Below are 13414 nucleotides of genomic sequence, written 5' to 3' on the forward strand. Positions count from 1 at the left end.
AATAGGGCCCTGGTTTTTGATAGGGGCCTTTAAGTGCTATTGTAATATGACAATAAAGAGGCCTGTTTCTCAGCTGCAGGGGCGAAGTTGTAGCCACTCCCCCTCTGTCTCTCTGCCATTTTCGGAAGGGTAAAACGGGAAAATCTTGTGGGCCGAGGTTTTGTGATACACTGCTTCCAGAACTAAGTAATAAAACCTGGGCTAATCAAGTCAACATCACCCAACCGGTGAAAAACCCAAACCAACCAAGTCCACCCTGCCTATGAATTTCCAAACCCCTGTCCAGGGCTGGGGAGATACCTGGGGTTTGCCTGGGAGTCCTCCCTCCAAAATGTGCTTTAAACACCAGAGGCTGAGGGCAGATCTGCCGGGGGCACCTAAGGCCGGGGGGGGGAAGGCACCAGCACGTGTAGAGCAGTGACTCAGCCCTGCTGCTGTGACTAATCGCGGCCAGAACAGCTTGTTGCAGGGCTGGAGGGAATGTCTGCAGCATGGGGCGCAGGAGGTGATGGGAACGGGCACGGGGGGCAGTGATTTCTCCTGTGAGCCGCAGCCCCCCCGGCTCCGCTCTCTGCGGCCGGGCCAGCGCCTCTCCCCCCCTTCCACGGGGTCACCCCGGGCCAAGGGCCGCTCACCTGAGCCCCAGGTGCCGGTCTGGCTGCCCTGGCGCCGCGGGCCACTGCGGGGGGAGGAGAGGCCAGTGGTGTCCCCACCAGCCCCCCGGAAAACAGCCCCCCAAGAGACGGCGGCAGGGCAGGGCAGCGCAGCGCAGCTCTCCCGGGGGGGGGGGTCGGGACCTGTCAGCGACTTTGCAGCCTCCAGCCCCCATTTCTAAAGCGAGGGAGCCGGGCTGCTAATGCTACCGACGGCGGCAGGCGCTGAGCTCCTGGGTGACCTACTTTCCGAGCGAGCTCCCCGCCCCGAGCCCTGCCCGGGATCCCTGCACCCCCTCCCCCCGCCCTGGATCCCTGCACCCCCCCCCCCCCGCCCGGGATCCCCGCAGCCGGCTCCAGGCACCAGAACCGCTGCGCATCCTTCCGACTCCCGGGACGAGCCCGGCTCCCTGCAAACCCGGCCCCCGCTCTCGGGACGAGGGCCCCGATCCGGCCGGCACTTGCAGTCAACGTGCCCGCCCCTGGCCCCGCTGCTGGCGCTCCCGGCCGGGAGCAGAGCGACCGCCCCTGCCCCCCCTTCCATCCTGTGCGCGCTCCCGCCCTTCCCTGCAGGCGCGCGCCCGGCCCCCCCTCTCCCTCGCTGAGCTGGGCGGCGAGCCGCCCCCCCGAGCAGCGCGCTCCCGGGCTCTCGGTCGCCTGGCTGCGCGGCGCGTTCCCGGGCTCCCCGCTGCTCTGCAAGCGCGCGCCCTGCTCCGCGGCGCGCCCCCGGCCGGCGCGCGCTCCCCCCCCCCGCGCGGTGCCGGTGCCAGGGCCAGCGGGAGCGCGCCCGCGCGGTGCCAGGAGGACGGGCTAAGCCCGCCGTCGAGTTACACAACCCGGCCGGGCAGACCGCGCCGCGAATGTGAGTGTCCCGCGCCGGGCACCCCGGCCCCGCCACCGCCCCCTTTCGGCTCTTCCGCAGGCTTCTGCCGCCGCGCCTGGTCTCATCTCATGGCAGGTTTCCGTCGGGCAGCCGGAGCGGCGGGCTGGCGGTGACCCTGGAGTCGGGGCGAGCCCCTGGCCGGGGCCGCCTGGCATGGCACTGAGCCGCCCTGCCGCCGCTGGAGACGCGTCCTGCTAGAGGGTATGTGCGGGGCGGGGCGGGGACGGGGGGCTCCTGGGGCTCGCTCTGCAGAGGCAGGCAGCGGGCGAGGGAGATGCCGGTGCCAGGGATGCATCCCCTTCTCCCCCGGCCGAGCGGCGCCAGGGTTTGTGCAGGATGTGAGGGATTGAACTTGCATTGCTGCCAGGTGATGTCCGGCCACCTTCCTGCAGCCGCTGGGCTCTTCAAACATCTCCAAGGCCCCCCCCCAGCCGTCCAGACTTTTCTGAGCGCCAGGCCAGGTTTCACTCCGTCTGAAGCCTGGATCCTTTAATCAGACCACGGTGGAACTTGCAAATCTGTACATTTCAGCCCTAAATTAAACACTGAAGTTAGCTTATTTAAAAAAATTAAAACCCCCCCAGAATGAAAATGGGCAGGGAGTAGAATTTTTGTGAACCAGAGACTATATCTGAAAGGCAGTCCGGTGGTTTTAATCTTACATCTGGCAGACTGAAAGCAGCAGAAGGAGCATTTGACCAGAAGAGACTCATAAGTTACCTGTGGAAGGTTTTGGGGTGAAAGTGAGTGACAGTATGAGTTCCAAATGCCATGCATAGTTGGAATTAGGAAGTGTCATGGTGCTGTGAAATCACTGGAGGGAAATAATAAAAGAGCAATGGTTATGTTATGTTTTGTTTGTTTTAGTGAAAGGAAAATTGATCTGCTATAGGATCGGTCACTTCTTTTTTATTTTGAATTTCTATGATTCTGTGAATCTGATAGTACTAAAATACAACAGGAAGAAAAATCCAAAGCCAAATGATATTCCTAAATATAGAATTTAAAATCCAGGTTAAAAAGTTACTCCTCCCAATGCAGATATTGTGCCATTTGATTTTGGAAACTGTTTACCTTAAAAGCAGAAGAATGTGAAAGCTTTTAAAGATCAATGTATATTTCAGATATAGATCTGTAAATGATAACTCCTGGACCTATTGTTTCTAATAATTGAAATTGTAAATAGATTGCTCTGGTTAGTTCATGTTTGAAACACATTTTGAAGCTGAGGTTATGTGACTCATATGGTGTCATAACTATTTTATAGAACATCTGCCCTTTGTAAAATTCCACAATCCTGTGTAGAATTGGAGCCATCATATTTCCATCTTTGCCAGTCTCCTGAACGGTCTTAGACGTAGATCCATCATAAATAGATTTAAGAACAATCCTGCAGTCCGATATGGGGGCAGAACTGGCTTACATTTAAGAAGTGCTTGTTCCTAATGGAAGTGGTATTCCTGAGCTAGGGAGTAACCCCAGAAATTATATGGCTGAAGTCAAAGCCATTAAAAATTTGCCATCCTTTATCAACCTACCAGGGTGTGGTATATTGTAGGAGGGAAGGGTTATTTGTTTCCCTGAATTTATTTTGCCTTGTGCAGTGAAAGCAGAGGTATTGATCTAATTAATTAGATGAGATGTTCTATTTGTGTAGATGGTGAAATGTCAGGAGACACTTTATTTCTTAAACAAAAAACTCTGAGTCACTTGTGCTCTCCTCCCCTAATTTCCCTGGATTGTACATATTGATACCTGGAATTTTGATATAGGAGTATGCCTTATATCAGATACTGTTACTGATACTTAGGACTTACCTTTTCTTTGCAGATATAGCACTGTACAAACACTATATAATACTCTTGATGATAAATCCACATTACTAATATATACTATACAGACTTTTTCAAATCCTGTACAGCCTGAAATGGAATTTTTGTGTGGAGATTATTGTAAATGTTATGCTTTATTTCCCAGCATACACTTTACAGGCCAGAGTAGTTACTGGATCTCTGTTTGGGCTCTTTGTATGTGAGAAGATTTGTTCCAACAAATATAGTTTGTCTGTATGTGCAAACCAGGGTAAACTAGCATTGTCACTAAGGCATTCAGAGGAGCACAGCACTATGAACTTCTTATCAGACAGGGTTCTGACAAATATAGTTTGCAGTAAAGAGGAGAAAAATATTCATCGTTAGTAAAAGAGAATTAATTAAAATGGTTATTAAAGAAAAAACAGTTAAGTTAAAAACGAGCCCCCATTAAGACAATATTGACGTGATGCGTTCACATCTCTCTGGTTCACTCTGCTTACAACAGAAGTCCTACCAGTAGAATTTGTTGTTTTGTTTGTTTTACAAATTGAAAGATATCCGTGTGATTGGTTTTAGTATTTAGAGATTTCAATGAAAAATGGCAAAAAATGTATGCAGGTTTTTTTTCCCATTTTCCAAGCAGCTCTATATATGGCCGCGTAAAATGATTTTTACCAGTTTAAGACTCACGTTGAGCATTCGCATACTGAAAAGCCGCTCAGGATCAAAGATTACATTTGAAAGTGAGTAGTCCATAATTAAAATCACATGGTACTGGAAGCAAAATCAGGCATCAGAGCTATTGTTATTAAATCCAGCTTCTGCTCATAAGTGGGAATGAGAATTTGGTAGCAATGGTTTGCTATTCAGACCTAGGGCTTGCATACACACACAGGTTGTACTGCTTTAACCAAACTGGTATAGTTAAAGCAGCGCAGCCTCCCTAGTGTGGACTCATTGTAGTGTGTAGAGTGTTATTGAAATGATATACTATGAGATCATTTTAGTTCCGAACATCTAGTGAGTGAGTAATGCAGAGATTCATTGACATTTATTCCCTATGACCTGATAAGACTGTATTCCTATTCATCTAACACACATTAGCTCATCTAACACGCATTCTGCTATTTTACATATGGAACCTCACTGAAGTACCATTGGACCAAATTCTGCTCTCATTTGCATTGACTTCAGTTGGATTGCGATAGTATAAATGAGAGCAAACTTCGATCCAGAGACCTCAGTTGTGTCTTTTAGGCCCAAGCCTCTTTTGGTGATGGTGCAGAGATGCACCGCCTGGGGCACAGGTGCATGCCTCAGAGAGGCGCAATGTTACCCAGTGCACCTCAGCATGCAGGAAGAGCACAACCACTGCTCTTCCCCATGTGGCTAGTATTTATACCACCTTCCTGACCATTGTCTGCACCCCTCTCGCTGTCCAGCTGTCTTCGCTGGGTGATGCAGTGGAGGGCTTTACGCCGCCGCCTCTTCCCTTTGCTGTCCTTTTCAGATGTGCAAGGATTCAAGCTGTGGCTGTCCCCTGCTTAGGGTGCAATGGTGATAGATTCCATGTGCCCTGCCCCGCACAGTAGATGAAATGCAACTCCATGCCGAGAGCCAGCACAATGCAATTTACCACTTACATCCCACATAAACCCTGGTTTTAAATGGGCTGTAAGTGGTGCATAGACCTTGGGCTGGCCTTCTACTCAGAGGGATTCACTTGCTGTACACTCAGTCACACAGTCCACTCCACAGAAGTAAGTGGAATTGCATGGACTGGGGTGTAATTCGTGACTGAATTTGACCTACTTTATTTTTCATTCCAGCACGTAGGCCTTGTCTACACACCGAAGTTGCACCAGTTTAATGTCAGTCAGTTTTTAAACTCTTATTTAAAGTGCATTTAAAGGTGGTTTATTTTGGTTTTGTTTCAACTTATTCCAAAGTGACTTAAACTAACCCAAAATAACCCACTCTTGCACTGAAATAAGAATTTGCATGAGTTTAACAACATTGGTTTAAAAATCACACCTATAATGAAACGATGCAACTTATCATGTAGACAAGTCCTTCTACAGAGCCTGGAATAGGGTCTGGATTATGAGCAAAATGTAGTTAAAGAAAATACAGTGTAACTATTAAAAGACTCTAAAGAGACTGAAAGTTATTCATAATATATTGCAAAGCTGGTAGATCATGGCACTAGATTTAAAGTTACCCATGCTCCAATGTGGATCGAAGCATGTTAGCAGAACTGTGTGGATTGTATGTGGGATTTACAGAAAAATTAGGAGATTGTCAACTGTGAATCATATATTAACATTCTTCACAGGAACAGTTTTGTCATAGGAATGTTGAATGGATAACGTAAGTCATCTTCCACTAGAAAAAAGAAAGCAGCCTGGGTGAGCCTGAAGCAGAAATTGCAAACCTGATAAATTCTCTATTCATAGAGATTCAAATATGAGAAAATGGCAGCACAGATGAGGATAATTCTGAGATAGTAAAAGAGGAAGTATGTTAACCAAATGCCGAAGACTTGTTGAAATGCACTGATTCATCTGACTCAGTAAACACAATTTTATTTCATTTTATAGGTCTTTCTATGGAGCACATCACTGCAGTAATGGAATGGATCATTCATACTGTGATATAAAACACTGCCAAACATCTCTTTCCTTTGTGGGTGGGTTGGAGGCTTGGTAAAATGACAGAGCACTTTACCAGTCGCTTGCTGGTTTGAATCCAACCACAACTGCTAGTGGTTCAAAGTCATTGCTATAGGATGGCTGTTTGGTGATAAATGTGTAATGAATCCAATTCCTAGTGAAGAGGTGTCACCAGCATATAAACTGCCCTCAAAATCCGTGCTCATTGGTCACCTCTATACACAGGGCAAAAATGGAACCCTTCTTTGTGTTCTCTCTGCATGTCATTGTTAAGGCACATTGACGGAGTGGGATGAGGATTGCCTGTCTATGCTACCACTACTCATGTGTCTAAATAAACTGGAGATCTAAATACTCCAAAGCCATCACTCAGTGACTTTTCATAAGCTCTAAATTCACCTGGCATTTTACATTAAATGCCTAGAGATTCAGATTGCAAGTAATATCTATATTTGTATTTACAGTCTGCGTCTGGCTGTAGTCTATCTCTAGGCACCAGACTAGGATTTAGGAGATCTGCTCCCAGCTCTACTCCAGATTCCTTGTGTGACCTTTGGCAAATCACTTAAACCGTGTGCCTCAATTCCCCCATCTTTAAAATGGGAATAGTAATCCTTCCCCAAATCACAAGGCTGTGTGAAGATACATTCATCAATGTATGTGAGATGTTCTGATGAATGCCGTGTGTGTGTGTGTGTGTGTGTAATTTTGTTTACAAACAGTCTGAACTCAGTCAAGGTTTAAAGTATGTAGCAATGTAAGGAATCATGTCCACAAAAATGCTGATCTCCTCCCTTGTTGCACCTGCTCTTCCTGTCACACAAACACTTAAAATAACTTAATAAGGTTTGTTTGTACTGAACATCTTCTGGGACCTGCCCACTGTAATTTCACTTTAAATCATGGCAGTATGTTGCACGTTTCTTTAGGATAATAAAGTTTCAACCATAAATAATACATTAAAAGTTTAAACCATTTAAAAAAAAATAGATAGTAGCACATACTGCCTTTGAATAATGTGTGTGTGAGAGAGAGAGAGCATGATAAATACAGAATGGATTTTAAAAGAAATGCAGATTAACTAGAGTGGGGGAGAGGGTTGGAATCCTGACCCCATAGAAATCAGTGGCTAAACTCCCTTGATTTAATTGGGGCCAAGATTTCACCCAGAGTTCAAGACAGATACTGGAATCATCTGAACTAGTAACAGCTTCACTAAAAAAGTCCCTTTGAAGCATCAATTAACTTTAGTCTCTTGAAGAATACAGCGTAAACGTACTGCAAATCAATTTTTATTTTGGGGGGATAGTGTTGTGTGATTGGTCGAGGGTTGGCTTGACATAGCAAACATAGTAATTAAGAAGATCATAATAATTAAGAAGGCTCACACCCCATGTTTAGGAAGTATAGGGCTAAACCTGTTTAGCCTGTCTCTGATTTTAATGTACATTAATGTGATTTACAGTAGATTAAAAACATTCGCTCTGATCAAGTTGTTTTGAATCAAATTGTACGAAGTTAGGGGGTCAGCATAAAATTAAAAAGACTTCAGCTCTCTTTTTCTCCTTTTCTGTACACATTAGAGTTTAATATGTATGATATAATCGTGGTTCCAACTGACTAACAGGAATCAGGGCTATTTTTTCATTTCCCTTTTAATATAAGGGGGATAGAAATTTTGTGCTATTCCTAAACAGATACATTTTATATGTAATCTTTCTTATTGCAGAGGGCTGAGCCTTATCATTAGAGAAGGCACTGAGTCAACCCAATAAGTGACTTGTTTTTATTGTCTGTCAGTCAGAGCGATGTCTCTGGTAATGACCTCTCAGCGTTATTGGACTTTATGATTGCATAGGGGGTATATCCACCCTTGGGAGTCACTCCTGGGACAGACAATTCCTGCTGCTGCTGCTGCTGCCAAGTGCCTTGCCCTATACAGGCTGTCTCAACAATTCTTGGAACTTGGGTTATTAACAGCAGGATCTTCTGAAATCTTCCTCTGGTCCCACTGGGCTTGAGCTGAACCCTTCAGTTGAGGACCCCATTGATTGGAGTGATTTGCAGAACTCAGTGTCAGCTCCTCCTTTCCTGGGTTAAAACATGGGATAAACCTCGTGCATGAGAAGAATCTCATTGATAGTTATTTGCTAATGCTAAAGATATTGAAAAATGGGAAATATTAGTACCGCTCTGTTTTTTATACTTTCCAAAAATTATGCAGATATTAGGGGAAAAAACCAACTTCAGAGTGGGACAGGGAATATGATTCTGCAAGAACGTGAGCAAACTCCCCTTCACCTTCGTGGCAGAGCTGCCTTTGGCTTCACTGGCAGCAGAATCATATCCCAGGTGTAACAAAGTGACATTGTTTAGTTTTCCCACTAACCCATTTGGAAATTAGAAATGTGTCAGAACCAGAATTCCATATATCTGAGGCCCCCAGACTTTGCGGGAATTTATATTCACATCCAAATCTGGATCTGAACTCCCCTGTTTGGGCCCATCTGTAATTGAAAATGCAGTTAGAGTTAAAATGATCTACAGAAGTGACTTGTTTGTTTTTGCAGCACTCTGTTGTGAACAGGAATGTAGAATCACAGTTTGCACTTGAGGGACAGAAGAGGAATAGCACAACGGAGACATCATCTCTGGTTTGATTCTTTTGAATGGATGGATTTGAATATTAATATGTGATCCAGTTGGAACAGTGTCTGAGTTGAAACCTGTCCTCCGGTGCAGTATATAATATGCTTGTGTATTTGATCCCACAATGGGTGAAGTTTTATAAATATAAAACATCTTTTTATTTAAAAAACTGTAGTGTTTGTGGAAGCTGCTGTGGGTTTTCTAATATAGTCCAGTTTGATTTATTTAACTAAAGAATGATCAGCAAGGAGAGTAGACAATTAATTTTGCATAGAAAGCAAGAATCTGATGATGCTATTTTATGATGTATTGAAGCCCCTAAGAGACATGAATTTTTCAATTAATCTCTCTTGGATTGTAGCTGAAGTCTCCCTTTTTGTGAAATTGTGCTGTCCGTTTCAGTGCTTATCATGCAGACATTTTAAGGTAGATTTTATTTGTTCTTGTGGCATTTACAAATTCACAAGGAACTTTTGTAGACAGATGTTTGTTTCATGTCATATACTAATGCATGCAGATGTTTTTACTTAATTCTTTGACCTTGCAAGTCAATGTTGCAATGATCATACACATTTTCGAATTGACAATGCCAAAAGACTTCTTTTAACTTAACTGTTATTGTCAAAACTTTCAAAACCTTGTATTGTGCTAGATATACAGTAGTAGTAAAAGCTATAAGGCAAATGTTTTGGTTTTGTCTTTCGCATCTCTGGCACAAAGTATAGAAAGTCTAGGGGTGAAATCCTGATCCTACTGAAATCAGGAGCTTTGCCGTTACAAGGATTTCATACTAGCTCTGTGTAGTAACGTATAATGTGGAACTTGGAATACTTATTGCAATAATTACCCTTTTACAAAAAAGAAAAAAATTACGTTTTACTTGTAAATTCTTGCAATATGGTATATCTTCCTGTGGAAAAGAGGATTTGGAGGAATTAAATCAGATTGGCTAAATGTTGGATTTATCTTTACATTTCCAACAGGTCCTTGAAATTGAACATTTCATGATAAAATAGTTGTGTTTGAGCAAATCATGGAATTTATTTTGGTGCATTTCCTGACATTAGTTTCAAATTGCTTCGGGATCATCTCAGTTGACGTTATTAGTGCCTGATTCTACGCCAAACCTGGCAACATTCCTAGTACCTTTGCTAGCATAGCATTGTGCTTCTGATCTGAAATTTTATTGTCACATGAAGAGAAACGATAGCGTCTCATGCTTGGATCTAGAAGAAAAGTGTTATTCTGCATAAAGGAAGCAAACATCTGCAAGATGTTGAAAACTTTTGACAATGACAGGAAGAGAATTCTCAACTTTTGGGCCAAATTCTGCTCTGATTTATGTCCCCTATCAGTCATTGAGCCTTAGGTTATAAGGTTAAAGAAATTAATTGACTGATTGTACCGTACTTAACATGCATAGGCGGTACACTCAAATTGCAACCCATGATATCATCACCAGAAATGGATATTCTCTCATTGCCTTCCTATTAAGAATGACTGCTTTTAAACCATATTAACATTCGTGTCAGGACTGAATATGGATCAGCGTAGTCTTAAATCATTTTCAGAAACGGTTGTGAAATAAGTAATCAGTTATTTCCTAAGGGAGATGCATTTGATTGCATGAATAATTGTAACTATTTCATTCAGCAATTCAGCTACTACAGTTAAGATAAACAATCCACTGAGATTGAAGGGAGCCAGTTACTTGTTCTCTGCATCATTTCGTATTCACTTGAATGTTGGTGTGGAAATAAGGGGTTTTGATGCTCTTGGTTTTCTCCTTTTGTGACTGCACTAATCGTAACCAAGGAGCCCCTTTAAATAAAAAATAACAGTTTAATGCTGATGAGATCTGCTAGATTGATGGTGTTTTAAGATGCAATCCTCTGTTTATCCATAGAGAAGGTAGAGCATGGGACGCAATAATGCAAATTTCCCTAATCTGTTTGCCCAGTTTGCCTTAGCTTTAACCTGAGACTGAGACTTGAGACTGTTTCTAACTGGGAAATGGCAGCTTAGTGTCCAAACCATCCATTCCTGGACCTCTCTGCTGAGATTGCCTACATAGCAGGCTTTTTGGGACCTGGACATGTGTCCACTAGAAACTGGACTGGCATTTATTTCAGATAGGCCACCAAAGAGTTGTCACGTGGTAACTCCATTCTTTCTTTAAGACATGAGCCATATATGAACAATAGATAAGGACCCTATTTTGCTTTCACATATGCTTTGATCTACTCAGCTGTTCATGTAATATAAAACCAAAAAGTGTAATGTTACTTTCATGTGAAATCAGGCGGAGTGAAAACCTGGCCCCACTGAAGGCCATGAGAGTTTTGACTTCAATGGGGCCACTGTTTCACCTGTCCCAATTTAACATTCCCCCCCTCCTAGAATATAGTCCACATCCTAGGAAAACTACCTTTGAAGTTCACTTGTAATTTGTGGCAGACATGCTTAAAAACTAGAGAGAAAACAGGAAGAGGGAGGAACAGGTTATAAGTACAAGTTATTTTCTCCTCTCCAACACTGTGTGAAATCTTGAAGAAACTGGGACTGTTAGTTAAAGGTCACAGACATTTTTAACTACTGCTGCTGGCTCTATGTTACCATGCAGTTTATAGTCAGCGATTTTATTGATCTTGACAGTATTATGGGGTCATTTTTTTACAAAAATGAACTGCTTTTGAACTGTTTTTCAAGTATATTCCTATCCAAAAAGGTTCTCTTCACCATCTGCCTGGAATGCAGATCTCCTCTACCTGCCCAGTTTTAGTATGGTGGATATTATTTTGGATAATGCAAGGAAAGTTCTAGTGTTTGCGACGCTGATTCAGGAAAGCACTCAAGCACAAGCTTAAATCCATCCTAATTCAGGAAAACACAGGTAAGTCCATTTGACTTCAGTGGGATTTAAATATGTGCTTAAGTGGTTTCTTAAACTGGGGTCTGAGTTCCTCAGTGCCCCATTTTGCACTATCTCAGGGCAAAACCAGGTTCCACCCTATTGCCCTAATGTTGGAAACACTCTGTTAAGTGAAAACCGGTGCTGTCAGTTGCTCACATCCAGCTCAGCTGTGAGTGTGGGACTCATGTACTTTCAGAAGTGTAAAACTGCAGTGTCATGGAGTCATTGGTTGGCTCGATCAGCCCCTTGCAAGCAGTAGTGATCTTCCAGGGGGGAGGTGATGGATTTATTTCCATTTTTGTACACCATGGGACCCTGATTCTGACTGAGGCCTGTTAGCACTACGGTAATATAGACATTAAATAATAATAATAATAATAATTTTTAAAAATGGGCCTGTCCCATGCTCTGGGTTCACGTACAGTTATGATAAAGGCTATGGACAATGCTTAAGACCAGTGTTCACAAAAACAATCCTCTCCCCAATCTTACCAGATTTCTTCCGTGCACACCAGTAAAGCTCTCCCACCACTTGTTGAGCTATACTCATCCTTTCACTTATCCCCTGAAAAATCCCCAAAGACATTGACTGATTATCCTCATCGTGTCTTACAGATATTTAGAGGGTGCCCTTTTTTCCCCACTTCCTAAGGGAATGCACTGGCAGAGACAACAGTGTTTAGGACATGACAGTGACAGCATTAGGAACAATACCGGGCCTACTTTCTTATTTCCCTGTGCATGCTTGCTGGTGGGGGCTGCCTCTTAGTGGCCACAATAATGTAGAAAATATGTATGTCGTATTCAGACAGAGCAACATCCAGCAGCTCCCATTCCGTGAGCCATAAGACCCCAAGTTCGGTGGGAAGGAGGTGTTTGCATTGTACAGGAGTGATCTAGGAAGCAGAGAGACTTCAATACCTAAGCTCTGTAGCATCCATTACTGGAGAAGAGCACTGGGGGGTTTCTGGCCTGGCTAAGGGAGTAGCAGATGCATGGCCAATAACCCTTCTTGGCCAAAACTCTGCACAGGAGGGGCACAGCCATTTATAGCGCTTTGCTGTGCTGGTACCCAATGACTTATCTCCAGGATAGTGCACAAACAATCCAGGAATTTTTTGAAGAGGGTTGAGGACAATTTCCTGGTGCAAGTGTTAGAGGAATCAACTAGGGGCCAACCTCTTCTTGACCTGCTGCTCATAAGCAGGGACGAATTGGTAGGGGAAACAGAAGTGGGTGGCAAGCTGAGCAGCAGAGACCATGAGATGGTTGAGTTCAGGATCCTGACAAAAGCAAGAAAGGAGAACAGCAGGATACGGACCTGGACTTCAGAAAAGCAGACTTTGACTCCCTCAGGGAGCTGATGGGCAGGATCCTCTGGGAGGCTAATATGAGCGGGAAAGGAGTCCAAGAGAGCTGGCTGTATTTTAAAGAAACTTTATTGAGGGCGCAGGAACAAACCATCCATATGTGCAGAAAGAATAGCAAATGTGGCAGGCGACCGGCTTGGCTTAACAGAAAAATCTTTGGTGAGCATAAAGACAAAAAGGAAGCTTACAAGAAGTGGAAAATTGGACAGATGACCAGGGAGGAGTATAAGAATACTGCTTGGACATGCAGAAGTGAAATCAGGAAGGCCAAAGCACAAGTGAAGTTGCTGCTAGCAAGGGACATAAAGGGTAACAAGAAGGGTTTCTACATGTATGTTAGCAACAAGAAGAAGGTCAGGGAAAGTGTGGGCCCCTTAATGAATGGGGGAGGCAGCCTAGTGACAGATGATATGGAAAAAACTGAAGTACTCAATGCTTTTTTTTGTCTTCATAGACAAG

General features: G+C 43.9%; 1 protein-coding gene across 1 annotated transcript in view; it reads left to right on the top strand.

Moving 5' to 3' along the window:
- Positions 1-1501: 1501 nt before the first annotated feature.
- The window catches only part of PASD1 (PAS domain containing repressor 1), a 71075-nt gene continuing 59162 nt past the window's right edge, over positions 1502-13414 (top strand). Inside the window, exon 1 of the mRNA XM_067548141.1 lies at positions 1502-1737. The gene's annotated coding sequence lies outside the window, so the exon portion shown is untranslated. The remainder of the gene's footprint in view (positions 1738-13414) is intronic.

Source organism: Emydura macquarii, unplaced genomic scaffold (assembly GCF_026122565.2).
Source record: "Emydura macquarii macquarii isolate MOO-44397 ecotype Brisbane River unplaced genomic scaffold, CSIRO-AGI_Emac_v2 contig_1253, whole genome shotgun sequence".
Taxonomy (NCBI): domain Eukaryota; kingdom Metazoa; phylum Chordata; order Testudines; family Chelidae; genus Emydura; species Emydura macquarii.